This window comes from Tupaia chinensis, unplaced genomic scaffold (genome assembly GCF_000334495.1).
Source record: "Tupaia chinensis unplaced genomic scaffold, TupChi_1.0 Scaffold000085_1, whole genome shotgun sequence".
NCBI lineage: Eukaryota > Metazoa > Chordata > Mammalia > Scandentia > Tupaiidae > Tupaia > Tupaia belangeri.
Genome location: NW_006159547.1, coordinates 6,364,011 through 6,391,138, shown reverse-complemented (window position 1 = coordinate 6,391,138; position 27,128 = coordinate 6,364,011). Strand labels below are relative to the sequence as shown.

General features: G+C 36.9%; 2 pseudogenes; one reads left to right on the top strand and one right to left on the bottom strand.

Moving 5' to 3' along the window:
* Positions 1–4: 4 nt before the first annotated feature.
* On the top strand, positions 5–557 carry LOC114006791 (DNA replication complex GINS protein PSF2-like; annotated as a pseudogene).
* A 22,327-nt stretch (positions 558–22,884) lies between these two features.
* On the bottom strand, positions 22,885–25,794 carry LOC102475163 (UPF0711 protein C18orf21-like; annotated as a pseudogene).
* Between the last annotated feature and the right edge of the window lie 1,334 nt (positions 25,795–27,128).

Genomic DNA, 27,128 nt, shown 5'->3' with positions numbered 1-27,128 from the left:
AAAGATGGTAACTGGAGCGGTGGGAAAGGGGCAGCGCCGAGAGGCCCGAGGAGACTGCGAGTCCGCGGCGGTGCCTGAGCCTCTGAGGACACCGCCCAGGTGGAGTTCTGGGGAGAAAGGGCTAGTTGCCATCATCCCCAACTGCATCTACCTCATGGGGGCTGTGGGGAATGGGGGCCTGGGGCCTTTGAACTAGGGGTTACGGGGGGGGGGGGGGGGGGGGTTTCCTTCCAGAGTGGATGGATGCGGAAAAGTCGGAGATGAGGAATCGTGAACGAAAGCAAGACGCTTTTACTCCAACACCTAGCCTTTACTACATGAAACTTACCAAGCTACGGTTAAATCGTGTTTCGGATAACATCTTGCTCAAGGATATACCCAAGCCCTGCATGTCTACTGACATTTTTCTGAGACAGCAGGAGCCCGTGCTATGCTGGATAACTTGACCCTGAAGAAGATGAACAGTGGCCGGGCTTCCCACACTCAAGCGCTCAATTGCATATACAAACTGCACAAGGCTCCGGCCTTCTGGGAGTATCCAGTTCCAGAACCTTTAGAGAAAGGCCTGAGATCTGTCAAGGTTGATGTCTGGTTGGTAGAAGGCTTGCAAGGGGATGTGCAGGTGCTCAGAATGTGAGCTCCATGCGTACAGATTCGAGTTCTAGAGACAAACCTGTGTGGTGGCTTAAGGAATGGAGTCATCATTGGAGAAGCAAGTTTGTGATTAGTCCTGAAAGTTCAACTCCCTATAATGTTCTTCAATTCTACATGCATTTCTAGGAGTCAGCTTTTCTCGTATGAAGGAAAGAAAGCTCTAAAGTTATTCTTCCTAGTAGAGCCTCAGGCTTCCTGAGGGAAAATATCACCTGTGGATGAGGCCATGTTGAATGATTAAGTGTAGAGACTGTTGTGGCAATGTGACTAAGGACTTTTCCGCTTCCTGATTCTGATCTCTTAAGCTAAATTTAGAATCTCTGACAGAGACTTTCTCTTCCACCAGAGGATAGCAGATAGGCTATTAGTGATGCTGACCACTTGTGTCATCCAAGTTCCCATCCACAATAAAATCAAACCAAATGCCACCCCCCACACACAATCTATTATAGTTGGATTGTATCTCCAACTAGAGTGGAAATGAAAAGAAGTAAGTTTAAGAAATATTTATTACTAAAACCATTATGACACAGTAATCAATTGTGTATAGTGGTGAAGAAGGAAAAGGAATAAAAGCTGATCCCAGTCCCCTGGCTTGGACAGTGGGCGATTACATGCTGGTGCAGTTCCCACAAGGAACATATGGGAAAAACTAACCTTAGGGGGAAAGTAATCAAGCCATTGGAGTAATAATAAAGCAGTCAATTACATAGCAAGAACTCTACTTCTGTCACTCACTGTTCTAGATATGATAGGTAGATAATTTGTAGAGAGAAAAAGAGAGAGATTCATTTCCCAAAGCCTCAAAAGCATATCTATAAATTCTATATGTTTCCCCATTTTACTGATGAAAAAAGAGAGGCACAGGGAGTTAGGTAAGTTGTCCAGTCACAGTTACTAATTGGCAGAGACCCTCAATCATAGTAATCAACAGTCTACTTGTATTAAATTTGAGGTGTCTGAGACGCATCTGAGTGAATTCATTAACAAGTGGATTCGTAAGTCTGGAATTAATAGACTCTGGGTTGGAAAAATTGTTACATAAGAGAACATAAGGTTGCATGTCAGAATGAAGAACAGTACTTGGTTTCAGTTGATCCTTGGATACCAAACACTCTTCCTCCAGAATAAAAATGTGAAATGGAGCAGATTAATTCTGGAGCCCTTCCCAAAGTATTTTCTACTTAAGAGCAATGAGGACCTCAATATCACAAAATTTTACCTATGGCATAGGGCTCAGATAAACATGAATTCTTGGAAAATTCACTTACTCAGCATGAGACTCAGTTCTCTTATCTGTTACAGCAGATTTTTTTTTTAAAGAAAAAAAAGCTGCTTTTATAATTATAATGATTAGATGATACAACACGCATACAGGATCTGGCTCTGTATCTAAAAATTGTTCTTATTAGGGCCAGCAGGTGGCATGGTGGTTATGGGCGCTAGACTCGCACATTACTGTGGTTTGAGTCCCAGACCTGACGTTGCTTTCTCTCTCCTCTCCTCTCCTCTTCTCTCTCTCTCTCTCTCTCTCTCTCTTTCTCTTTTTCTCTCTCTCTCTCCCTCCCTCTCTCCCCACCCCTTTGGCAACAGGGGTCCGTGATGTCTCAGGCCTTGTGCCAATTGCTGCGGATACGAAGTTGCTCAGTCTCTGTTCCCATGTCGCTCGCGGCAAGCGCAAATACCATTCTAACAACAGCGAGAGGAGGCACTGGAAGGAGAATGGGGAGACCAGTGCAACTTCTCAACTTCTCGTTCTCGGGACCAGCAGATAGCAGAATGGTTATGTCTCTGGACTCTCATGTAGTTGAGTGTGGTTCAACTCCCAGACCCGGCAGCTTAAATTCACACCGGGCTCATGTGCGTCAGTGCCCAAGATACCAAGAGGAAAATGGAAGAGAAGAGATTGAAGGGTGGCCATCTCCTCTGGGGGTGATTTCTCACTTTCCCTCTCATCATCTCTCTGTGTCACTCTCTGGTGAGTGCACATGCCCTATGGCAAAAATTTCTCTAAATAAACCCTTCTCGGGCCAGCAGTTGGCATAATGGCTATGTCGCTGGACTCCCATGTAGTTGACCACAGTTCGAGTCCCGGACCCGGTGGCTTAAACTCACGCTGGGCACGTGTGCGTGTGTGCCCAAGATCCTGAGAGGAGAATGGAGGAGAAGGGATTGCGGTTTGGCCATCCCCCCGGGGAGTGATTTCTCGCTGTCTCTCTGTCTCTGTCTTTCTGGTGAGCACACGCATCCTATAGCAAAAACCTCTCTCAAACAAAAAAAAAAAAAAGAAAAAATAGAAAGTCCTGAGTTTGTGTCCAAAGTCTCCCTGTACATGCTGGTCACATGCTTGTGTGTCTGTGATTCAGGCTGCTGGGGCCTGGGACTGGATCACAGTGTGGCAACTCTACTGAGGGTGACTCTCTCTGTCACTGTCCCCATCTCGTGAGAGAAATTTCAAAAGAAACCAAAAAGAAAGAGAGAGAAATGTGTCACAGGTCGGGCTCTCTGGAAGCAGATGATGAGATGACTTTTGAAATACAAGATCGGGGCTGGCAAGTGGCTTGGTGGTTAAGGGCACTGGACTCCCACACAGCCAACTGCGGTTTGAGTCCCAGACCTGATGACTTGCTTTCCCTCCCTCTCTCCCTCCTCCTCCTCCTCTCTGGTCAAATTAAAAATGAATGAATGAATAAATAAAGTTAAATAAAATTTTAAAATAAAATATTCTTATTATGTTATCCCTTCACATAGCCACCTAAAATATAACAAGTCTATAACATAATTATTTTTCTTACATTAATGAAATTATAATGTAGTTGTAAGACCAAATACTCTAGAAAAGGGCAGAGAAAACAGTTTTCAGTCAGCCTTCCTATTTTTGGTTAGCATCCAATAGCCTTAATATTAGAAAGGAAAATGTTGGGGAAAGGTGGCAAGAAGGAAAAGTTCCAGAATGGGACATGTGTGACTACCTTGATTCTTATACTCAAATATTCAGAGTATTTAGAATTCTTTGTGTTAAAAAAAAAATACTGGGTATGTATTCCACCCACTTACCACCACAAAAAGAACTTAGAGGCATGCAGCTTGTGCTAACTTGTACCACACCATTTCATTTGAACTCTTCTGGTAACATCAACCTTTCACGTAGGAGGAGCAAGCAGTTTGTTAAAAAGAGAGCAAGAGATTCTGCAGGAACTTCTTAAGTGCTTTTAAAGCAAACATTTGAATCACAGCAAGAGAAACTCACTTTTGAAAGTTGGAGCTTTCCATTTTACCTTTCATTGAATGTTTATTCACCAGCATGCTGGAATTACAAAATTTGCATGCAGTTTTTAAGTGCTTAATCGGTGCTATGAACCCAGTGCTATAGGGAATGTAGGTTTAAAAAATAATTCCTAAATGTCAAGACGCTTTCATGTAAGGGAGGGGTGTTAAAAATATGTTTTTTCCTATCTTGATAACCTTAACTGATTTTTTAATGTACAGTATTTTCTCCATTTGAAACACATAGAGAAAAAAGTGAAAGTAGAGGAACTGGATAAACAAAAGTAGGAAAAGATTAATTCATCCTAACACAATGACTACAGCCAGTCTGAATCATTCTTCCTTTGCATAAACATTCTGCAGTTGTGAGAATGGTCCACACTTGAGTTGAAGGAAAAAGAAATTAATTTCTATAAAATACTGGGTTTGTTACTAGTTTCACACAACACACCTGAACACAGGTTAACAGAGTGACTTTAATAAAATAGCTTCTAGCAATTTAACAATGTATTTTTTTAGAGGTTTTTGGTTTTTTTGTTTTTGTTTTTGTTTGTTTGTTTGTTTACTATCGGGCATGTGCTCCAGACAGACAAAGAGAGACAGAAAGCGAGAAATCACCCCCCAGGGGGGATGTCCACACCGCAATCCCTTCTCCTCCATTCTCCTCTAGGGATCTTGGGCACACACGCACACGTGCCCGGCGTGAGATTTAAGCCACCAGGTCCGGGACGCAAACTGTGGTGGACTACGTGGGAGTCCACCAACATAGCCATTATGCTAACTGCTGGTCCCGTGACAAGGTATTTTTAAAACTTGAAATGAACTTGATGGGTTTGTTTGTATAGGCCTCCACTATTTTTTATTATTATTTCATTTTACTTATTTATATTTTTTTTTTCAATTTGACCAGAGAGAGAGAGAAAGTGAGGAAGTAAGTCACCATGTCCCAGACTCAAACCACAGTCAGCCATGTGGGAGTCCAGCACCTTAACCACCATGCCACTTGCCAGTCCCTCGACCTCCACTATTGATAAGCTTAGTACATGCTACATTTTTAAGGAAAAAATATTGGCTACCAGTGGAGCAACTAAAATCCTAACTTTGCAAACTTTCAGAATGCCTGTCAATATGCTATTTAGAAGTGGGAGGGATCCCTGCTTTCCAGGACCTGAAGAAGCAAGGTAACTTAGCCCAAAAGAAAAAGAAAGCTGGCGGGGGCTGTGGGTATAACTGACCCTTTCAGATCTGACTTTTGATTAATGACTTACTCCTATTACTGTGGAAGCAACAGCAATAAAAACCACAGAGCACAGGCATGTTCTCATTCTGATCACCAGGTTCCTCTCTGCCAGGTGATTGAAACCAACCCACTGATCTTTCTGATTGGGTGAGCATCCAAAACTTTTGGATTTATCAAATGAGAGATTGTCTTACAGAGAGAAAAAAAATCATCTTTTTTTAATATAATTTTATTTCTTTACTTGCCAGGGTCATGTGCATTTGTCACAGAGAAAGTATTCCTCTAGGGACATGGTTACACCACAATCCTTTTTCCTCCATTTCTCCATCAGGATTTTAGTCATGCAGGCATACACATATACACATACATCCAGAGGGGTTTTTTTCAAGCCACTGGGGTCAGGATTTGCACCACAGTCAGCTAAATAGAATCTGCCTCCTGATGCCGTACACTTAACCACTACATTATAGGACAGGCCCATAAAGGTCATTCTTGAGCTGTTTAATTTTAAAAATTTTTTGAATGTTTACCCCTCAACCTGGTATTACAGGATATGTTGTAAATGCTTCATCAACCTATTATTTCTGTTCAACCATTCTGTGAAGAGTATCCAATGGCCATAACTTCTAGATTTACTCTTATGACATTGCAGCTCCTGTCACCTATGTCTTCCTAAAGATGCATTTGCTGTGACTTTATCTCCTAAGGGGTGTATTTCTAGAGCTTCTTTATCTGAAAATCTGAGAGTCCTATAAGAAAAATATCCTTATACACTTTCTACAGAAAAGGAAAAGAGCAGTGGTGAATCACTTAAAATATCAAACAGTGGGTATAAATCACTCAGTACCTCATCCCCTTTTTGCTGATGTAAAGTCCATTTCCATGGCAACAAGGATTAGAAATAGCAACCTGTGAGAAACACTGGATTTATTGGAGCACATGGAAGTCTTAGTTTGGTTTTCAGCCAGATCTTGAAAAAACAAATCTTTGACTAATACCTACATGCTATTTTTATCACTTTTGAGAAGTAATGTTTGAATTATGGATTAAGGGGAAATCATTTTTTTCCACTTAACAAAAATAATCAAAAACAGAATAAGCTAATTCTGGGGATAGGGAGTATTTAAAGGCTCTCCTTGGTCATCCCCTCAGTTTTCTTTCTCTGCTTTGCCTACTGTGGCTGTATGACACAAAATAATTATAATCTGTCCTGATTTATAGATCTACTTATAAGTTGAACCTGAGTTTTTTAATTGCTAGATATCTCCAAATGTGAAATCTTCAGACCAATCTCATTCACAGACAGAAGTTTATCTTAAATATAGAAAGACCTGGGGCCAACAGACAGCATGGTGGTTAAGGTGCTGGAATCCCACATAGTTAATCACAGTTCAAGTCCCATACCTGGTGACTTGAAAATCATGCCGGGCTCATGTGCATGCCCACCTAGAATCCTAAGATGGAAATAAAGGAGAAGGTATTGCAGCGTGGCCAACCCCCTGAGGGGCAGATTTTGATTTCTCACTTTCCCCTCTAAAACCTAGGTTTTGGAGGAAGAAGTGAGAAATCAAAAAATACATATGGGGGGAGAGGCTTGACAATATTTTATTCTGTAAAGTAGGTCCATTTCTGCATTTCATTACTGCTTCTTTAATATGCATTACATTGTAAAGTTCAAAAATTCAGCTTGGGAGAGCATGGTATACGAGGGTCAGCAATGGATCTGTAGTGAGGACAGCAAGCATGTGGTGAGACTAAAGCTCAATAGGGGCTGGCATCTCTACCTACCCATTATACCCAACTTTATGTGTTCTTCCTTTAAGCCTAGCATAAAACTCACCTGCTCTATGAATATGTAGTCAATCCTCATTATTCACAGGTGTGAATTTACCTACCTGCCTAAAATGTGTTTGTCACTCCAATTAATAATCACTGTGCTTTTGAAGTCATATGCAGAAATGTGCAGGATGGAGGGCTCCCAGCTGAAGCAATACTGCCTTCTTGTTTCAGCTCTTAAATTATACAACTGTCCTTTTGGCTAGCTATTTGGTGCCATATTTTTTGACATTTTTTGCTTTTGTTGGTGATTTTGTTATTTAACATGTCCCCCAAGCATAGTGCCTTAAAAGGTTGTCTGATGATCCTAGGAACAAAAAAGCTGTTAGGTGCTTTATGGAGTAAACACCTATGTTTGAGTTTCATTCAAACATGAGTTATAGTGCTATGGGCTGAGCTCAATGTTAATGAAGCAGCGGTATGTTTTACATATAATGACTTTAAGCAGAAACATACATGGTACAAGGTTATGTATTGATCAGCTGATGAAAATGTCATAACCAGAGGATCACAGGAACCTATCTTTGTTTTTCCCCAGGAGCAGCATATAACTGCTGAAGTATTTAGCTTCAGTGTTCCCAAATTGAGCGCCTGTGGCAACTTTATGGAATATAACTACCACAAATAATGAGAACTGACTGTAACTTAAGCTCTTATTGCTCATTTTAAATTTTTCTTTCACTCCTAAGTAGCCTCTTATTATAACTGTCTTAAATTCAGTTGATATGATCCTGTCTAGCTCTTGTGTAGTTTTTTATAAATAATAAAATAATAATGTCTGTTCTCAGTGACTGAGCTCCTACTATGTGATAGCCAGATACTGAGAGCTTTGCAAACTTTATCCCATTTGTGGGTGACTCATCTCTTAAATAGCCTTAAAATCCTTTAAGGCAGAGACTTCATCATTTTTAAAAAGCATGACATTGTCTAGCACTGAGACAGGCCCATAAAACTTGATGAAAAATGAAGATGATTTTGCTGTTTTATTCTTGTCATACATTTCATTAGGTGAATATTTTTGAACAGAGGTATCAAATAATTACATTTTTCAATTATGGCAAATGTTTAAACTAATAATAAGTATATTTCTCATCTCTATCATGTATTGAGCACTTATAATTTTCAAACCCTGTATTTAGTACTTTCTATACATAATCTCATTGTAATCATTAAACCATCTTATAAAATTGATTCAGAGAAATTTTAAGTAACATTCTTAAATCATCTCTCTTAAGGGATAAAGTTGAATTTGAATGTAGAGGCTCTTACCCATTTCAACTATGTGCTCTCTTAAAATAAGAAAGTTTCTTAAATTTTCATGGAAGACCAGTTATAATAATAACTACAATTTAAAGTACCTACTCTGGGTCAAGTCCTCTCTAAGCAACTTGCATAGGTAAATTTATTTAATCCTCATGACATCCTTTGAAGTTGATGATATTGTTACTTTCCTAGTAAAGACACCAAGTCCTGGAAAAGTGAAGTAACTTACCCAAGGTCACACAATTAGACAGTATAAAGACAAAATTCAAACACAAAGCATCCCATCTCTAGAACCTTGGCTCTTAACTATTTCATAGTATTACCTTCAACCCATGGTTATATCCTGTAAATTATTGCTGTATAATGACAAAATACAACTTTGAATTTATTTTAGAATATTAAATAATGTATGTCTTATTAACCATAAAAGCAGTCAGATATATTAGAAAAATAAGAGTAAGTGAATTTGAGAGATGTGTTATCTATCCTACAGACTACGGTTGGTGGACATATGCTTACACAATCCTGGTCCCTCTTCCACTGAAATGTGCTTCAAAATGAACAGAACCTCACAGAATCAGGAAAGCATATTGCCACTTTCACAGTTCTGAGGTTGGCTAGACCTATGCCTGACTCTCAATGCCACCATTTACTACCAATGGGATGACAGGTAACTAGCTCACTTTCCTGAATCTTATTTTCCCTTCTTTGTCTTCAAAATGATTATAATACTATCCAGCTTATAGATTTGCTGTGGTAAATATGATAAAATAGACAAAGAGCATAGAACAACAAGTAATAGATGATCAATAAACACATGCTTCTTACCCTAAGAGACTCTTACTCTTCCATTTGATTAGGGCACTTGAAGGCCAAGATTAGCTTAGATCAAGGAGGAGTTCCCTTTTTGAACTCTAAGATTTGGATTTGTAGCTACTTACCTAGCCACATTTTTACAGAAAGAGTTCCCACCCAACTCTCTCTCTCTCTCTCTCTCGTGCACATGCCCTATAGCAAGAATTGTTTTTTAAGTATGATTTTATGTACAAAAAACTTTGGAATCCATGCATAGTTTTTTTATAGTTGATATTTTCCATGATTTTCTAAAAAGAATAATTTAATTTAATTCCATTTATTATTATTATTATTTTTATTTTATGAGAGAGCGAGGGAGAAAGGGAAAGCAAGAAAGCAAACCGCCAAGTTAGGGACTCAAACCATGGTCGGCCATGTGGGAGTCCAGCACCTTAACCACCACATCACTTGCTAGCCCCTCCATGAACAATTGAAGAGACCTTGTTTCAATACATGAATGGCTAGATACTATGCCTCTGAATTTTTGTTAATCTGCTCTACCTTAGATACCACAACTGGCATAACAGCACTAATTATGGCTACTTTTTTATTGGGTTTGTAGCAATTTAGTTATATTCCATGAGTCTTCTGATACTTGAAGAGATCAAACTTGTAAATTAAACGAAGACATGATGGAGTACATGGCCATTTCCCAGGAAGGTTATTTCTCATTTTCCCTCTGTCTTTCCCTGTCTCTCCCTTGTGAGCACGCACACCCTATAGCAGAAAAGAAGGAAGGAGGGAGAGAGGGAGGGGAGAAGAAAGAAAGAAAGAAGGAAAGAAAGAGAGAAAGGAACAAAGAGAGAGAGAGAGAGAGAGAAAGAAAGAAAAAAAGAAAGAAAGAAAGAAAGAAAGAAAGAAAGAAAGAAAGAAAGAAAGAAAGAAAGAAAGAAAAGAAAAGAAAAGAAAAGAAAAGAAAGAATTGTTCTTAATACCTTTCATCCTCTCTTCTTAACTTTTTGAACTCTGACTACTGTGCCTATTATTCCCCTTTCAAAAGCCTCTACTAAGCTCCTAATCACCAAATCTAATGGTATTTTTAGAATATCTCTTTCTTCCTCTTTGACTAGCAGCTTACCCCATTATCCATGATCCTTTTAAAACACTCTATCTTTCTGGTAAGTCAGATACAATATGGCATAATCCTGTTGCCCTAAACTGCTTCTTGCTTTGATTGATTCTGCCAACATTTATTCAGCACTGACCATGCCCCAAGGACGGTGCTGGGTACTTAGGATGTAATAATAAGAAAAACAAGCATGCTCCTTGTTTCTTAGACCATATTATGGGCAAATCAGACATTAAACAAAGAGATATAGTCATAACTGTGCCAAGTACTTTCAAGAGGAGATACATGACATCATACAATGAAAGGAAAAATTCAGGGAAAGCTTCCTTGAGGAAAGAACACTTCAGCCCAGGGATAGGAGGGAACATGGCATTTGCAAGGCCATATTAGAGATGAAGGATACTGTGGTATGAGATTAGAATGGAAATATATTACGATGGCCATATTAATAGCCTTGTATGTTATGGTCACAGTTTTAACTCAGCTTTAAGAACAATGGAAGGGACCAGCAGGTGGTACAACGTTTTTGTTGCTGGACTACCACGTAGTCGACCATGATTCAAGTCCTCAACCCAGGAGCTTGAAACTCACAAAAGTGCATACATGCCCAAAATCCCAAGAGGAGAATGTAGTAGAAGGGACTGCACATGGCCATACCCCATGTGGTGGGGAGTGATTTCTTGCTTTCTGTCTCTCCAGAAATCTCACATGCCCTAAGGCAAAAATCTGCGCCCCCCCCCCAAGAAAAAGAAAGAAAGAAAGAAAGAAAGAAAGAAAGAAAGAAAGCAAGCAAGCAAGCAAGCAAGCAATGGGAAACTATTTCATAGATCTTGATCAGGGATGGAGGTAGATCATAATACTAGGGCTATAGTATGAGTAATAAACTGGAGACAGCCAGAGTCTCTGAAGATAAACCAATCTAAAAACTTTAAAATCAATCCAGTTGGTGATGCTAGCTTGAGCTAAAGTAATGACATTGGTATGAAAATTAATTAATTAATTAATATTTTAAAAATATATTTAGTAGACAAGATGTTCAAGACAATGAGAACTGGCTATAGGAAGTAAAGAAAGAGAAATGAACTAAGAATAATGCCTACATTCTGTCCTGCCTTGCTGGGTGGTGAAATACCAATATACCATTCCTTGATATGGTATATTGGAACAGAATTATGATTGGTAAAGGAAAGGGATTATTTGTTTATTTTTAGACATATTAATTTTAAGTTGCCTTTGAAAAATACCAAATTGTCTGTTAGATAAACATGTTCAGAGTACAGAGGACTGATCTGGGCTGGAGATGAAAATTTGAGGACCATCTAGGACATGAGCATTAAAAGAAGATGTGGACTCAGAAAAGGAGAAAACCCTGGGCACATTTCGAAGAATTCAGCAAATCGATAACCCATAGAAAAGAACAAGCCTGCAAAGAGACAGAAAGAAACCAGAGGAAAAAAGACAAAAACCAAAAGTGTGTTCTGGCCCAGAACCTATGGGAATAAAATATCCCAAGAAGGATAGTCATCAACATCAAATCTGTTAAAAGATTAAGTAAGGTGTTTCCTGACCAATGTGGTCACCAAGTCCTATCTAATTGAATATATAGCAGTATTTTATGCAGCTGTCAGGGATAATGGAAAACTAGAAACAACTCCAATATCAATAAAGAATTTGTTAAGCAATTCTAATACAATTAAATAGTGTGTAACACTGGAAAAAAAACATGTAATGTCATTGAAGGTTGTCCAAGATATACTGTTAAGATGGAAAAAAAAAGTTGCAAGGCAGCAAGTATACGATCCTTTTCTATTAAAAGAAAATTTATGTGCATATATGCATATATACATATTGAATACATATATTCCTATAAATACAATACTGTATGTACATGTAAGTATGGATATATACTATATTCTATTTATATTACTATATGCAAATAGAACATCTATAAGAAAGCTTACCAACTAAAATAGCATTGAAGGATATTTTTATCCCCTAAATACATTTCTATATTGTTAAAAAATATAGTTTACTTTTAGAAACAGAAATATACATATAAAGTTTTTTAATATGACATTTTAATACAACATTTATGTCTTTCCCTCCTTTCTTATCTCATGATCTTCAAGAGTTAATATATCTCCCACAGGTTAAAAATTAAGTACAAAATTTTTAGAAACCTAAGTAACAACATACAATGCTTTGTTTCACTTTTTTTTTTTTTCATTTCATTTGTTTAAAAAATACATACTCACCAGCAGAGAATGAACATAATGTTCCACTTGCTTATTTCCATCTCTGAATTCAAGACAATTCAAAATTACTTTGTTGATTTATTATATTCAGTGCTTTCAATGCCACCTTACTTAGTTGTTTGGTTGGTATTGTTAAGAATTCTTCTTTGCTAGACTATATGAAATATATGCATTCCACATTTGCTTTTGGCATCCAGCATTGAAATGCTGCTGGTTAATGTTTTAATCAAGCAGCAAGTTAAAGCAAATGAAGAATTCTCCACACAGCTGATAGTTCATGGTCCAAAGTTAATTAATTTTTAATATAAATTTTTTTAAAAATAATAGAAGGGTTTTTTTTTAATTTGCTAGGGTTTTGTATTGTTTTGTTTTGAATTTGCTAGAGGGTACATGTGCTCACAAGAAATAAACAGAGAGAAAGGGAGTAGAGAGTGAGAAAGCACCCACCCAAAGGAGGGATGGCCACGCCGCAATCACTTCTCTATTCTCCTCTCCTGATTTTGAGCATAAATGCACACATACCTGGTATTTGGTTTGGGTTTTTTTGGGGGGGGGAGGGGGGTCTGAAGATTTTTGCTACAGAGTGCATGACCTTGCCAGAGAGACAAAGAGACATGGAGAGAGAGAAAGCGAGAGATTCCCGCCTCCACCCCCAGGGATATGACACCACCACAGTCCTTTTCAGTCCTTTTCCTCCATTCTCCTCTTGGGATTTTGAGTACTCACAACACATATACCCAGCATACATTTCAAGCTGCTGGATCAGGGACTCAAACCATGGTCAGCCATGTGGGAGTCCAGAGCCTTAACCACTATGTTACCTTCTGTGTTTTTCAAGCCACTGGATCTGAGACAAACTGTGCTGTTAGTCATGTGGAATCCAGCTGCCTTCATCACCATGCTACCTGCCGACCCAATATTAGAGATTTACTAGAGAACAATTGATTCCTTTTAATTCTTAATGTAAATTTGATTTGCCAAATTTAAAGGATAGTTCCCTTTTATTAAAAATTAGTATGCTCAGAGACCAGCGGTTGGCATAATGGCTATGTCGTTGGACTTCCATGTCGTTGGCCGGGGGTTCCAGTCCTGGACCCTGTGACTTAAACTCACACTGGGTGTGTGTGCGTGTGTGCTCAAGGTCCTGAGAGGAGAATGGAGGAGAAGGGATTGGCATAGCCATACCCCCAGGGGTTCATTTCTCACTTTCTGTCTCCCTGTCTCTCTATCTTTCTGGCGAGCACACGTGCCCTATACAAAAACCTCTCCAAAAAAATTAGTATGTTCAATTACTGTAGAAGTAATAAATAGGAGAAATTAATGCCTATACACTTCATCAACAGTGATGTTTTCAGTAGTTCAATCTAAGTATTCATGTATGGAGAATTTATTGATTAGTTAAGGTACTAACCACATATGAAGTCCATATTGAGAAGAGGATTATTAATGGGACAGAAAACTTTTTTTAATCCATATCAGTCCAATCAGTGGTGAATTGTTTTAGAAAGCATCTCAGCCTAGAATCAGAAAAATAAGGTCAGTAATCCGATTGCCGAGGTTCAAATTCCAGTTTTGTCATTCACTGACCATGTGAATTCAGACAAGCTACTCTACTTATTTATCTGGAAAATGGGGATAGTAATAATACATTATACAGGATCATTGTGAGGAGTGAAAGAGAAAATCCAGTTAGCATGGTGCCAAACATTTGACAATTCAATAAATGTTAGCTGTTGCTATAGTACCGTTGACAATGACATTTATTTTGAAGTTGCTGCTGTTTTGTTTTGTTAAAAAAAAATGTTTTTTGAGTTTCTTTCTTTCTTTCTTCCATGAACAAGAGAGAAAGTGCTCCCACCAAGGTCTGCAAATTGTGAGCCCTCCCAGCTTCTGCCAGCCCTGGATCATGGGCATGTGAGTACTCAGCATGTTCAGGGAGGTTTCCAGATTTAAGCTCAGAACCTTTCCATGTGGGTCAGCCTTGAAAATTATGATAATAATAAATAAATTTTTAAAAAGAGAGAGAAAGGTATGCATGTTGTAAACAGATAATAAAATATTACTGTGTGGGAAAAATAAAGAACATTGTGTTACCACTGCACCACCATCTGACCCCTTTGAATTTTTATTGGAAGTTCTCTTGATGGTGGTATTCATCTAGCAACCAACTTTAAAAGTGACTCAAAAGTCTCATTTTCAGCTCACTTTTCTTTTGTTTTCACTTTTTTTCTCACTTCAGTAAATATTCTTCAGTGATACTAATAGAAAAAACAAGACTTTAATTTCTTGCTAAACGGTTTGAGAGTACTAAAGATTCATTTTACTTAGTAAATTTGAGTTTATTCTTGGTTTAATGTAGGAGTGCAATGATATGGATCAAAATTGAACAAGATAAATCAGAACCTTAATAAGGTTTTTAGATAATTCTTAAGAATTATGATATTTATGTTTTCCGATCAACTCATTTTTAAATTATTACAATGTTACTAGTAATAAATTTTTAATAATCACTTAGAAAATCACTTTAACTATGAGTTGCCTACAGTCAACAACATTCTTTTCTGGAACTCCATTTCACACATTTTTTTCTTCAAAAGACTCATTCTTTTCTTGCTCCTTCATACCTACATGATTCTGTGAGGCAAGTTTTCATAAAAATGTTAACAAAATGAGTTTAAAGGATATTCCTCATATAGTCTCCAGGTGGAGTGTTCTATAAATCACTGCCTCTCAAACTGATCCTTACAAGTTTTTCAGGGATCTGAGAGTTCTCTATTTTATTTTTTTAATGTTATATGTTTACTTCGATGCTAAAATAATACAACTAAAAATCTGTGGATCGTTTCAATGATCTTATAACTGAATATTGCCACTTGATTTCACTACCTGTTTTTGCTTTTATTTATTATTACACCGCCAATGAGGAGCACTGCTTTAGTTGTCATTACTTAATGAGAAAAGAGATTGAATGCCTGAATGGTGAATCTGTGCCAAGTCAAGATGAAATGACATCATAGCAGACTATACAAAGATCTCTTTTGAGTCCACCTTTTTTTTAAGATTATTTATTGAACTTTGTTTATTCATTCATTCATTTTTAATTTAACCAGAGAGATACACACAGACAGAAAGAGAGAGAGAAGATGAGAAAGCAAGCCACCAGGGCCAGGACTTAAACCGGTGTCAGTCATGTGGGAGCATCCAGCGCCTTAAACACCACGCCACCTGCTGGTCCCTGAGTCCACCTTTTTTAAAAAGTGGCTAAATTGCGGCCAGCAGGAGTGTGGTAGTTAAGGGTGCTGGACTCCCACATGGCCGACTGTGGTTTGAGTCCTGGACCTGGTGGCTTGCTCGCTCGCTCTCTCGCTCTCGCTCTCTCTCTCTCTCTCTCTCTCTCTCTCTCTCTCTCTTTCTGTCCCTCTCTGGTCAAAATAAAATAAATAAATAAATAAATAAATAAAGATAAATAAAATAATTCTTTAAAAAATGTGGCTAAATTGAGTCATCATAAAATGTTATAGTAAAGGCATACCAAACTCAAAGGAGTCTATGCTATGATAGTCAGTACTCATATAACAAGTAATTTCCTTCCAGCAGCCTATTACCAATCTGATTAAAATAATGTCCTTAATTTATATTTTGCTGGTTTCATACATTTGTATTTATTTTATTGTTATATAGAAACCATAATCATTGTGATTTTAAACTTAGTTTAATGTTTATATATATTTAAATGATATAACAAAAATGAATTATCAACACTGAACAGACCTTTGAACAATTTTTTGAACTACCCCTGTAAAGCACTCTAATTTCTATAGTTACATAGGTTTTCATTATTTCATTTGTATTGAGCTTTAAAATGTCCTTTGCTAACCTATTTTTCCTGCTTCTTAATAAATGTCAAAAATGTTTAAATTGCTTTTCATGTATCACCTTGTTTGTTCATCACAATAGTCCTTTGAGGTAAGTTAGTGTCATTGTAGAGATGAAAAAACTGAAGTATATTCTGGATAAGAGACCTGACCAAGGCCATCTCGCAGGTAAGTGGCAGAGTCGTTTTTCTGCCTCCAGGGCATATGTATACTCAACCTCTGAATTATATTGCCTTTATAATTTATTTATCATTTAGAATCTATGATTCTCCTTAAGTTGTTCAAATACTAAACATGAATTTTTAAAAATTCTACCTCTTCATGGTATCTAAGATCAGAGAATATGACGTTAAAAATTTCATCACAAAATCAAGGTACCTGCTGAAAAAAATATTTTTTAACAAAATAAAACAAAAATGTTATTATTCTTACTTTTCAGGAATAATTTGTCTCCAACTTTCTAGCATATACTAAAATTGTCCCTGGAAGTAAAAGTATTGCTTGTATTTTAATGATCTCTCATTTGAGCACATCTTTGCTTCAACTATCCATAGTGTTCTAAGATATTGCTTAAACCACTCTGAGAATAAAGGAAGTTAAAAATATTTCAAAGTCAATTAAAGTCAATTTTAAATAGTTTCATTTAATATTGGATGGAGAGAAATACATTGAACGCATTAGATATTAACATCTAACAAATACCCATTTTATACAGTTCATTGGTTTGGAGGAACTTATGATGACAAACAAATTCAGTTATTTCAATGAAAATTTGGAGAACCATGCAGTTAATATGTCAGTTGTATCAGTCAAGATCACATGAAGAGTTAGAAAGCACATTCAAATTAGGCAATCTGTAGACAGTTTAATAAAGGGATTTTTTCCAGAGAAGTGAATGAAGTTAGGGGAATCCCAAGGGATAGCACAGTACTTGGGGGTAACATAACAAGAGAACATTGTTACCATTCTAAGTCTGAAGGGTACAGGAAAGGAATAATTACTACACAGTAAAGGACAGGTTCCTGTGGAGGGAGTCACCAGATAAAAGTCTCAACCTTTGGTTTAGGGAATATTAAGTCTCCCATTAGCTAAACCATACCAGAGGCCAAAGGACAAGGCAGCTCACTGAAATAATGCATACTCTCAAGCTCCGGGAGCACAAAGGAGAATAGGTAATCATGAACAAGAGATCTAGAGGGACAAATAAAAACTACCCAATGCCAACACTGTGGCTGATGTTAATACTTTAATCATTAACCCAAGTTGATGTACCACCAAATAGTTTTCTTTAAAGAACTCCATGTCTAGAAATTGTCTTTCATTTCAAATAACAGAGAAAGTGATTTTTCACTAATTCCTTCTTTGCATCATCCTCTCAGTCAGAATTTTCCATGCCACCCTATCTCAAATCACAAAACCTCAAAGACTTTATTCCCTTTTGTTGTTCTCACTTCTGCTTCCCTAGTGTTTAGGGTAGGCCTCTTATAAAGTGGTTCTCCATATATTTTATTAATAATTTATTATTACTAGCTGTATGAACTTGTATAAGCTACTTGACAACTCTATATCAGCTTTTTCATCTTAAGTTGAGGATAAAAAATAACTACCCTGGGGACTGGCAGGTGGCACAGTGGTTAAGGTGCTGGACTCTCATATGGGTGACCACAGTTTGAGAACCAGACATAGTGGCTTGCTTTCTCATTTTCTCTATCAAATTAATAATAATAATAATAATAAATTAAATTAAACTATCTCATAGGTTTCCGATAAGGATTGAATGAGGTAAAATAATGGAAAGTGCTTAAAACACTGTTTTACACATAATAAATATATAAATATTAGCAATTGTTTTACTAAAAAACGCTAAGTTAGAATTTTTTTTACTTATGGGGACCAGCAGTTGGCATAATGGCTATGTTGCTGGACTTCCATGTAGTCGACCATGATTTGAGTCCTGGACCTGGTGGCTTAAACTTACACGGGGTATGTGTGCATACGAGCCCAAGATTGGGAGAATGGAGGAGAAGGATTGCTGTGTGGCCATTCCCCCTGGGGGGTGATTTCTCACTTTCTGTCTCTCTGTCTCCCTGTGTCTTTCTCACGAGTGCCCATGCCCTATAGAAAAAAACACTCCAAAAGAAAAAAAAAAAAGAATATTTTTACTTATGTTTGAAAAAAAAAGAATTTTTTTCTTTTTTTAAAGAATCATTTAATTTAACTTTATTTATTTGTTTGTTTGTTTGTTTTTAAATGTGACCAGAGAGGGACAGAGAGAAAGAGAGTGAGAAAGGGAAAGTGATAAAGCAAGCTGCCAGGTCCAGGACTCAAACCTTGGTCAGCCATGTGGGAGTCCAGTCCCCTTAACCACCACACCACCTGTTAGCCCCCAGAAAGAATTATTTTACTTATGATATTTAAAGCACTAGGGGTTAATTTGTCTCAAGAAAAATAATAAAAAGTTAAGTTTTATAGCTTGTAATACTTTTCTTTCTGATAGTTTAGTTGAATAAATATGTGTTCATAACAAATCAATTTGAGTGTTAGACTTAAGTTTTTCCATTTGCACACACATTTATGTTTTTGCCACAAATTTGTGTCAATAAATAAAGCAAACAAGAAATATATCTGCCTTCCTCTTGCTTTACAGGTATATTAAAAGCAGAAATTTAACAAGTAGAATTAATCTATAGAAATTATATTTAATCAAATTTTTCTTTTGATGAAGTTCTTCCCTGTCATTTAAAAGGAAGTCATGGATCCAGCCAGTGTTGTAGTTGTTAAAGCTGCTGGATCCCACATGGCCTACTATGTGGTTCAAGTCCCAGACCCGGTGACATGAAAAACACACCACACATGTGTGCTTTCGTGCCCAAATCAATCATGAGGGGAGAATGAAGGAGAAGGGAAGAAGGGATTGTGGCTTAGTTATCTCTCCTCAAAGGCTCTCTCTCTCTCCCTCTCCCTCTCCCTCTCCCTGGTGAGCACATGTACCTTATAGCAAATAAAAAGAAAAACTTTTAAAAAAGCAAATGATGATGACCTTATGGTTACATATGTTCTTAACTTATTCTTGTTTACAATTAAACTTCCTTTTTACAAATAAAACTATAAAATTTTGAATGCAATTTAAAAAGATAGTTTTACAAAAATCATTTGATCTGACTTTCTCAGCAAAAAGTAGCATTAGTCAAGCTTAATACATATGTCTACCATTCAAAAATGAACAGTTTTAGCCACCATGGGAGCCTGCAGGTAGCATGGCGGTTAAGGCCCTGGATTCCTACATAGTAGATGAAGTTTGAGTTCTGGACCCAGAAGCTTGAAAATCATACCAGGCGCATGTATATATGTGCATAAAATTCCAAGAGGAGAATGGAGGAGAAGGGATGGTGACATGGCCATCTGCCCTGGGGTGGTTGGGGGGTAGGGTCATTTCTCACTCCTCCTTTCTTCATCTCTCTCTGTCTCTCTGGCAAGTGCACATGCCCTCTGGAAAAAAAAACCTGAAAAAAAAAAAAAAGAACATAAAAATAAACACCACAGAGTTATAAGTGATTTAAGCTGGAGACTGCTTGTTGTAATGCTGAGGTCTTAGTTTTTCATCTTTAAGAACAACTTACAGATGATTAGCACCTATCAGATAAGAAAAGCACAAGTAAATTGTCTTTTTCAACACTTCACTATTTCTTTTCTGCTAAAATACATATATATGTAAAAGCTGAGTTATCATCCTGAACTATTCAAAATAAAATATATTCATTAATTAAATAAGGTATTTGGTTTTTACCAGATAAGAGTAACAAGCAGCAATTAAACAAAAATTACTATTTTATCAAACATTATTTTTCTTAAAAATATTTGTGTGAATATTTATACTTCAGTGGAGTAAATCTCATAGAAAGAAGAATTGACAAAAATTCTACATTAGTATTATTTCTGGTATTTATTCAAAAAAATCTAAAAAAGCTGTAAATTAATAAAATTTTTTGAAGATTGAATATTCATTTTTTTAATTCATGAATTCACACAACATTCTGCCTTTCTTTAGGCTATGACAAATTTACAACTATTTGGCATTTTATTGTAGCTTTCTTTTCCTTTCCTTTTCTTTTTACTCTTCTTTTTTCCTAGTAGGCATAATTACAATTAATGAATCGAATTTGATAAAAATTATTAGTATATGGGACCAGCAGGTGGCGCGGTGGTTAAGGTGCTGGACATTCCCACGTGGCCAACCACGGTTCAAGTCCTGGACCTGGTGGCTTGCTTTCTCAATTTCCATCTCTCTCTCTCTCTCTCTCTCTCTCTCTCTCTGCGTGCATGTCTCTCTATGGTAAAATTAAAATAAATGATTGAATAAATAAAATTAAATAAATAATTCCTTAAAATAAAAAAAAATGATTAGTATATAGAATTTTTTCCAAATAACTAAATTACTTTTTATTTACTTATTTTTCTCTTTTTTCTCAATAACACTTGTGAGATTCACATTGATGCATGGACTGTTGTTCATTTATTTATCTATTTTACTTTGGATTGACAAATGATAACTATACATTTATGGGGTACAATGTGATGTTTTCTTATATGTATACATTATGGAGTGATTAAATCAGTCTAATTACATATCCACCACCTCAAGTATTTATCATTTCTTTGCTATGAGAACATTTAAAATCCTCTTTCAGCTATTTTTTAAAACACATTAACTATATTCTATTATGTTATGTAATACATCGCTAGGACTTATTTCTCCTAACTGAATGAAACTTTGTACCCTTTGACTAAGAGCTCCCCTTTCCGCTAACTACCCTTGACTCCTGCCTGCCTCTGGCAATTAGTGCTCTACTCTTTACTTCCATGAGTTTGACTTTTTGAGTTTTTCCACATAGAAGTAAAATTACATGGTATTTGTGTCTTTGTCTGGCTTACTTCACATAGCATAATGTCCTCAACATTAATCTATTTTGCTGCAAGTGACAGAATTTCCTATTTTTTTCAAGGTTGAACGGAATTTGAATTTTAAAAATTCATTTATCCAATGATGGGCACTAGAGTTGTCTTGGCTACTGTAAATAATACTGCAGTGGAGACCAGCAATTGGTATAATGGTTATGTCACTGGACTCTCACATGGTCAACTGTGGTTCGAGTCCCAGACCTGGTAGCTTCAAACTCATGCTGGGCACGTGTGCATGCATGCCCAAAATCCCTAGAGGAGACTGGAGGAGAAGGGATTGCAATTTGGCCATCCACCCTGGGAGGTGATTTCTTACTTTCTATCTCTCTGTCTCTCTGGCAAGCATGTGCACCACATAGCAAAAAATCTCTCTGTAAAATAATAATAATGATGATAATAATAAAACTGCAGTGAGCATGGGAGTACAGACATGTATTCAACATACTTATTTTAATTTCTTTGGGTAATACCCAGAAGTAGGATTGCTGGACTATATTGTAATTCTATTTTTAGTTTTTTGAGAAACCTCCATACTGTCCCTAAATGGCTGTCCTAATTTATAATACCACCAACAACATACAAGAGTTCCCTTTTTAAAAGAATTTTAAAAATCAGTTTAAATATAATCTTACCCTGTCATTTTAAAAATATATACCTACGTTCCAGAAAAGGTTTACACTACTTCTGTGATGTGTTATGATACCATTTTTAGACCTAGAGATAAGTCCTCACCAGAGCAGAATTAAGATACCACTTTAAGTAAAATAATACTATAGGAACAGTGCAAAATTGTTAAAAAAAAGGGGGGGGGGCAAATATTTCTATCTTAGTTGCCTATAATCAGGAGGATTAAAAAAATCAAAATAATGTTCAAATTTGACTGATATAGTTATGCACGTGATGGTGAGAAAATGAAACACAACAATTTATTTCCTGAGCTAGCAATAAAGCAATAGATATGTAGAATAAATCTTTGTAAGTAAATAGATCCTCTTATGAGTCTTAATTTGCCTTGAAAAAAAGACAAAATTAATGAATACTACTAACTAAAGGAGGAGGAAATGATATCACCACTGTGTGTGTGTGTGTGTGTGTGTGTGTGTGTATCTTATTAGAGTGAGGTTTTTTGCTATAGGGAGTGTGTGCTCACCAGAGAAAAAGAGAGAGACAAAGAGGCAGAAAGCAAGAAATCACCCCCCCCCCAGAGGGGTGGCCACACTGCCTAAAGGAAAGCCAGTAATTTAAAACAACTATATTTTGGCGACACACACACACACACACACACACACACACACATGTAGTGTGAGTTTTAAGCCTCAGGGTCCAGGACTCAAACCAGAGTCAACCATGTGGGAGTCCAGCGACATAACCATTACACTATTTGCTGGTCCTGCTTTTGTATGTATTTTTTAATCCTCACATTCACCCTGTGAGGTAGACAGTTTCACATATTCATACTAATGAGGCATTATTCCCATAAACATTAAAGGATGCCAAAAAAGTTTGCTCTTGAACCAGGTTTCTGGTAGTCAAAGAATAAATTAAAAAGTTATTTTATTTACTTCAGTTTCAGAAATTGTATTAGAGAGTCCTTATTTTTAACGCCACTCTTCACAGAGAAGATAAGAAATGTCTGAAGTCCACCTTTGGATTCCTTTGGGATTCATTCTGACTAACCAACATGTTTAGTTGGGAATAGTGTTTCTTTGTTTTGTTCACACTCTTTGAGGAGCAAGTGGGTATTAACTATCCAGATGTCAGTGTTCTAAAAATCAATGCTGGTATTTTGCTTTTGGAACCAGACATATTGTAATTTAGGTCTGCAGAACTTAGAGTCTTTTTGCTCTGTGTCTTCAGGCTGAATTTACTTTTAAAAGTTGCAGAATTGCTCTTCAGTGCTGATTACTGAGAACTAGTGCTTTTAGGGAATAAGAATAATGAAGATTTTCTGCTGAGAATTCACCCTCCAGCCCCCATTCTCAAGTGGAGAGGCAAAGGGCAGGCCTTCAGAAGAAGACTGTCTCCTTCATGGTAGCTGAGAACTAGTGTTGTCAGGAATAAGAGTAATGAAGATTTTCTGCTGAGACTTTACCCTCCAGCCTCCATTCTCGAGTGGTAGCGCCCACTGTATCCTTCTCTCTGTCTCTTTCTTTTCATTTTTTAAATTTTTTTTTAACTTTTTCTTTTTTATTTATTTATTTTTCATTATTATTCATACATTAAATCGCTATACATCATTTAGATTGTGAGGAGACTACCCAGCTTGGTTCTCAGATCCTCCTTTATCTTGTTAATAATCCCCTTTCCCCTCTTCCATTTAGAAGAGGCACAAGGGCAAAAGAAGACTGACTCCTTCGTGGGAGCTGAGAACTAGTACTTTCAGGGACTAAGAGAAATGAAGATTTTCTGCTGAGAATTCACCCTCCAGCCCCCATTTTCAAGTGGTAGGGCCACCTGTATTCTTCTCTCTGTCTCTCTCTCTCTTTCTTTCTGTCTTTTCCATTTTTTTCTTTTTTTAAATTTTTTAAGATAAATTATTTTCTTGGCTCTCAGATCCTCCCTTGTCTTGCTAATAATCCCTTTTCCCCTCTCCCATTTAGAAGAAGCAGTTTTCGTCTTTGGCTTTTTTTTTAACATATTAAATATTTTTTCTTCTTTTCTCCTCTCTCTCTCTCTCTTTCTCTCCTTTTCTATTTTTGTTTTCTTATTCTCTTTTACTTCATCGCTTTGCTGCTCAGCGTCCATGCACTGAATGTCTAGATAGGTCTAAGTGAACTGTAGTCAAACCTCTGATTACTACTAGGGTCAACATATTCCTCAATTCCCACTGAATCTGCTGCACAAAGGGAGAAAAATGGAATGGCAAAGAGATTACATATCACCTCCTCCTACATGCCTCTGAATGCTCTGATTGAACTTTTGGAAATTAGGAAGAAACATATAACCCATCAGATTAGAAATCACTGCAGAGGCACAAGAAATATGAGAAACCAAGAAAATACTTCTCCCTCAAGGGAAAAGAATAACTCCTCTTCATCCACAGTCAGTACAATGGAACTTGTGGAACTGTCTGATAAAGAATTTAGAATGTTCATAGTGACAAAGCTAACAGAGATGCAAGAGAAGAGAGAGACAATGAACTCCAGAAGAGGCAGGAAAAAAAGAGTCAACAAGTTCCAGGAGGTGAGAAAATGCTTGCATTTCTTGCATGATCTGAAAGAGGAAATTCAGATCATAAAAAAGAATCAAACAGAACTGTTAGAGATTAAGGCTATAATACAGAAAATCAAAAACCTCCCCTGAAAGTATTAAAAACAGATTAGGTCATACAGAAAAATTGAATCTCAGATGTAGAAGACATAATCACTGAAAAATCCACCATGAAGACTGAGAAAATAGTCACAAAAAAAAAGAAAAAAAAAAGAGAATAATATACAAGAAATACTAGATACCATTAAACATCCAAACATCCAGATAATTGCTATCCCAGAAGGTGAAGAGACTAATAAGGGCATTGATAATCTATTGCATGAAATCCTGAAAGAAACTTCCCAAACTCAGAGAGGCATTCACATATCCAGATCCAAGAAATGCAAAGGACCCCACATAGAATCAACCCAAGAAGATCTTTCCCAAGACACATTATAGGCAGAGTGACCAAAACCACATACTAAGATTGGCAAGAGAGAAACGTCAAGTTACCTACAAAGGATATCCCATCAATCTAACAATAGACCTCTCATAGGAAACAATGAGAACAGGGAAAGCATGGGAAATTATATTCAAAGTGTTGAGTGAAAAACAATTTCAACCATGAATACTATACCTGGCAAGATTATCTTTCATGTGGAAAGAGAAGAAAAGAATATTCTCAGATTAACAAAACCTGAAAGAATTTACCAACACCAGACCAGTTCTCAGAGAAGTTCTGAAGGTAGTGCTATATGAGGAGAACTAAAACATGAAAGTTCAAAAACAACTGATAGAAAGCTTCTACTTTGATCATGATGTTTGGCTGCTCTGTTGCATGTTTTACAGTAATTGACAATATGCTTTTGGGAATCTTTATACTTTTTCACAATTTTCGCTCCGTTAAAACTGAATGTATATGCCAGGTGTATATGCATGTGTGCCCAAAATCTAGAGAGGAGAATGGAGAAAGCCAGAAGGAGCGTGGCCATCCTATCAGGGGGTGATTTCTCACTTTCCCTTTCTCCATGTCTCTCTCTGGCGAGTGCAAACACCATATGGCAAGTTTTTTTTTTTTTTAATTTTTAAAAAAAAAAATATTTTTAAAACTGAGTGTATAATTTCTTGCTTCTCAATTAAGAAGTTTTTGTATTTTAGATGTTAATTTGGCCTTGTGTTTGAGGCACACCCAAGAGTTGTCAAGAACCAACAACTGGAAACAATATGGATATGTTTCTTCATAAGTGTTCTTATTATGTGACGAACCCAAGAAAATATCAGGCCTGGCCCTAGCAGTTATGCTTCAGCCTCAGGGTAGTGCTTCTGCCTCATCACCTCCTCTACTGATGCTTCCTTCAACAGTAGCATTTTTAAGGTCTTTCTCTTACAGCCTCCTTTCATTTCTTCTATTCTTACAACACATCCTCAATTATACTATCACCGTAGAAACATTAAAGACCATTAAATAAATCTGAACATTCATGATACTTTTAGAATGTTTTGTACCTTTATATAGGGTTCATATCAATTGTGTTCACTTTAACCTGCCTTATGTTCACTTCTCATGCATACATGCATTCATTCACTCATTAAAGAGCACTGTACGAGGTATGAAAGATCTGCAATGAATATCACAGGCACCTTACTCCCATGACTTTTTCCTTCCCTGTTGACTTAATGAAAATAGTAATAACCACCTCTCATTAGGCACTTACTAGTGAATTTCACAAGTTATATCTTTAATAGAATTACCTACTTCATTCTATCTGACCTTGCCACCAAGAGGCTTTATAGTGTAGTCTGCTTTATCTCATACTTCCCCCACTTCCTAGTTATATTTCTTGGGAAAATAATTTAACTCCTCTAGACGATAGTTTCTTAACTATGAAACTGAGAATAAAAAAACGTCTCCATAGTCTAGTAATTAAAGAAGCAGGATCCCACATTGCCAACTGCACAATTTGAATCCCAGCCACAGTGGCTTGAAAAACACACTGGGTGCATGTGCATGCATCCCTCAAATCCCTAAAGGAAAGGAAAAGGGATTGCAGAGTGACCACAGCCCACTGGGGGCCACTTTTTCCCTCTTCCTCTGTCTGTCTGTCTGTCTGTCTCTCTCTCTGGCGAGCACATGCACTTTCTGCCAATTGAAAATAAATAAATAAATAAATAAATAACAATAGTGTCTTGAAAATCAAGGAGTATAATGGTACCAGGCACAGGGATTCTCATTAATATTAAGTTAATTAATGTATATAAAGTGCTTAAACTAGTGTCTGGCTCAATAAATGTGAACCATGATTATAGTTGCTGTTTTATCAATGAAGAAACTGAAAGACTGTAGTAACCTAAGCAAATGACACAGCAACTAAGAGACCAAGCCAGGATCTCTAAATCCTGGCCTAACTCCAGGGACATCCAAATGAGGTTTTTAACTCTATCGAACTGCAAAAAGATTTGCTGTCTCAAGAAAATCAAAATCTAAATAGCAGAAAATGTTGCACTCTGAATGAAATTAGAGAAACTAGCTCTTCTAAACTGTTGAGCTTATTTGAATACAGTACTGGAGGGAGATCCAAAATATTTTCCAATAATTTATTGAAAAGAGAGGAACAGAAATTGACAAAACAGAGTCACAGAAAGTGAACAATATGGTAGCAAGAAAT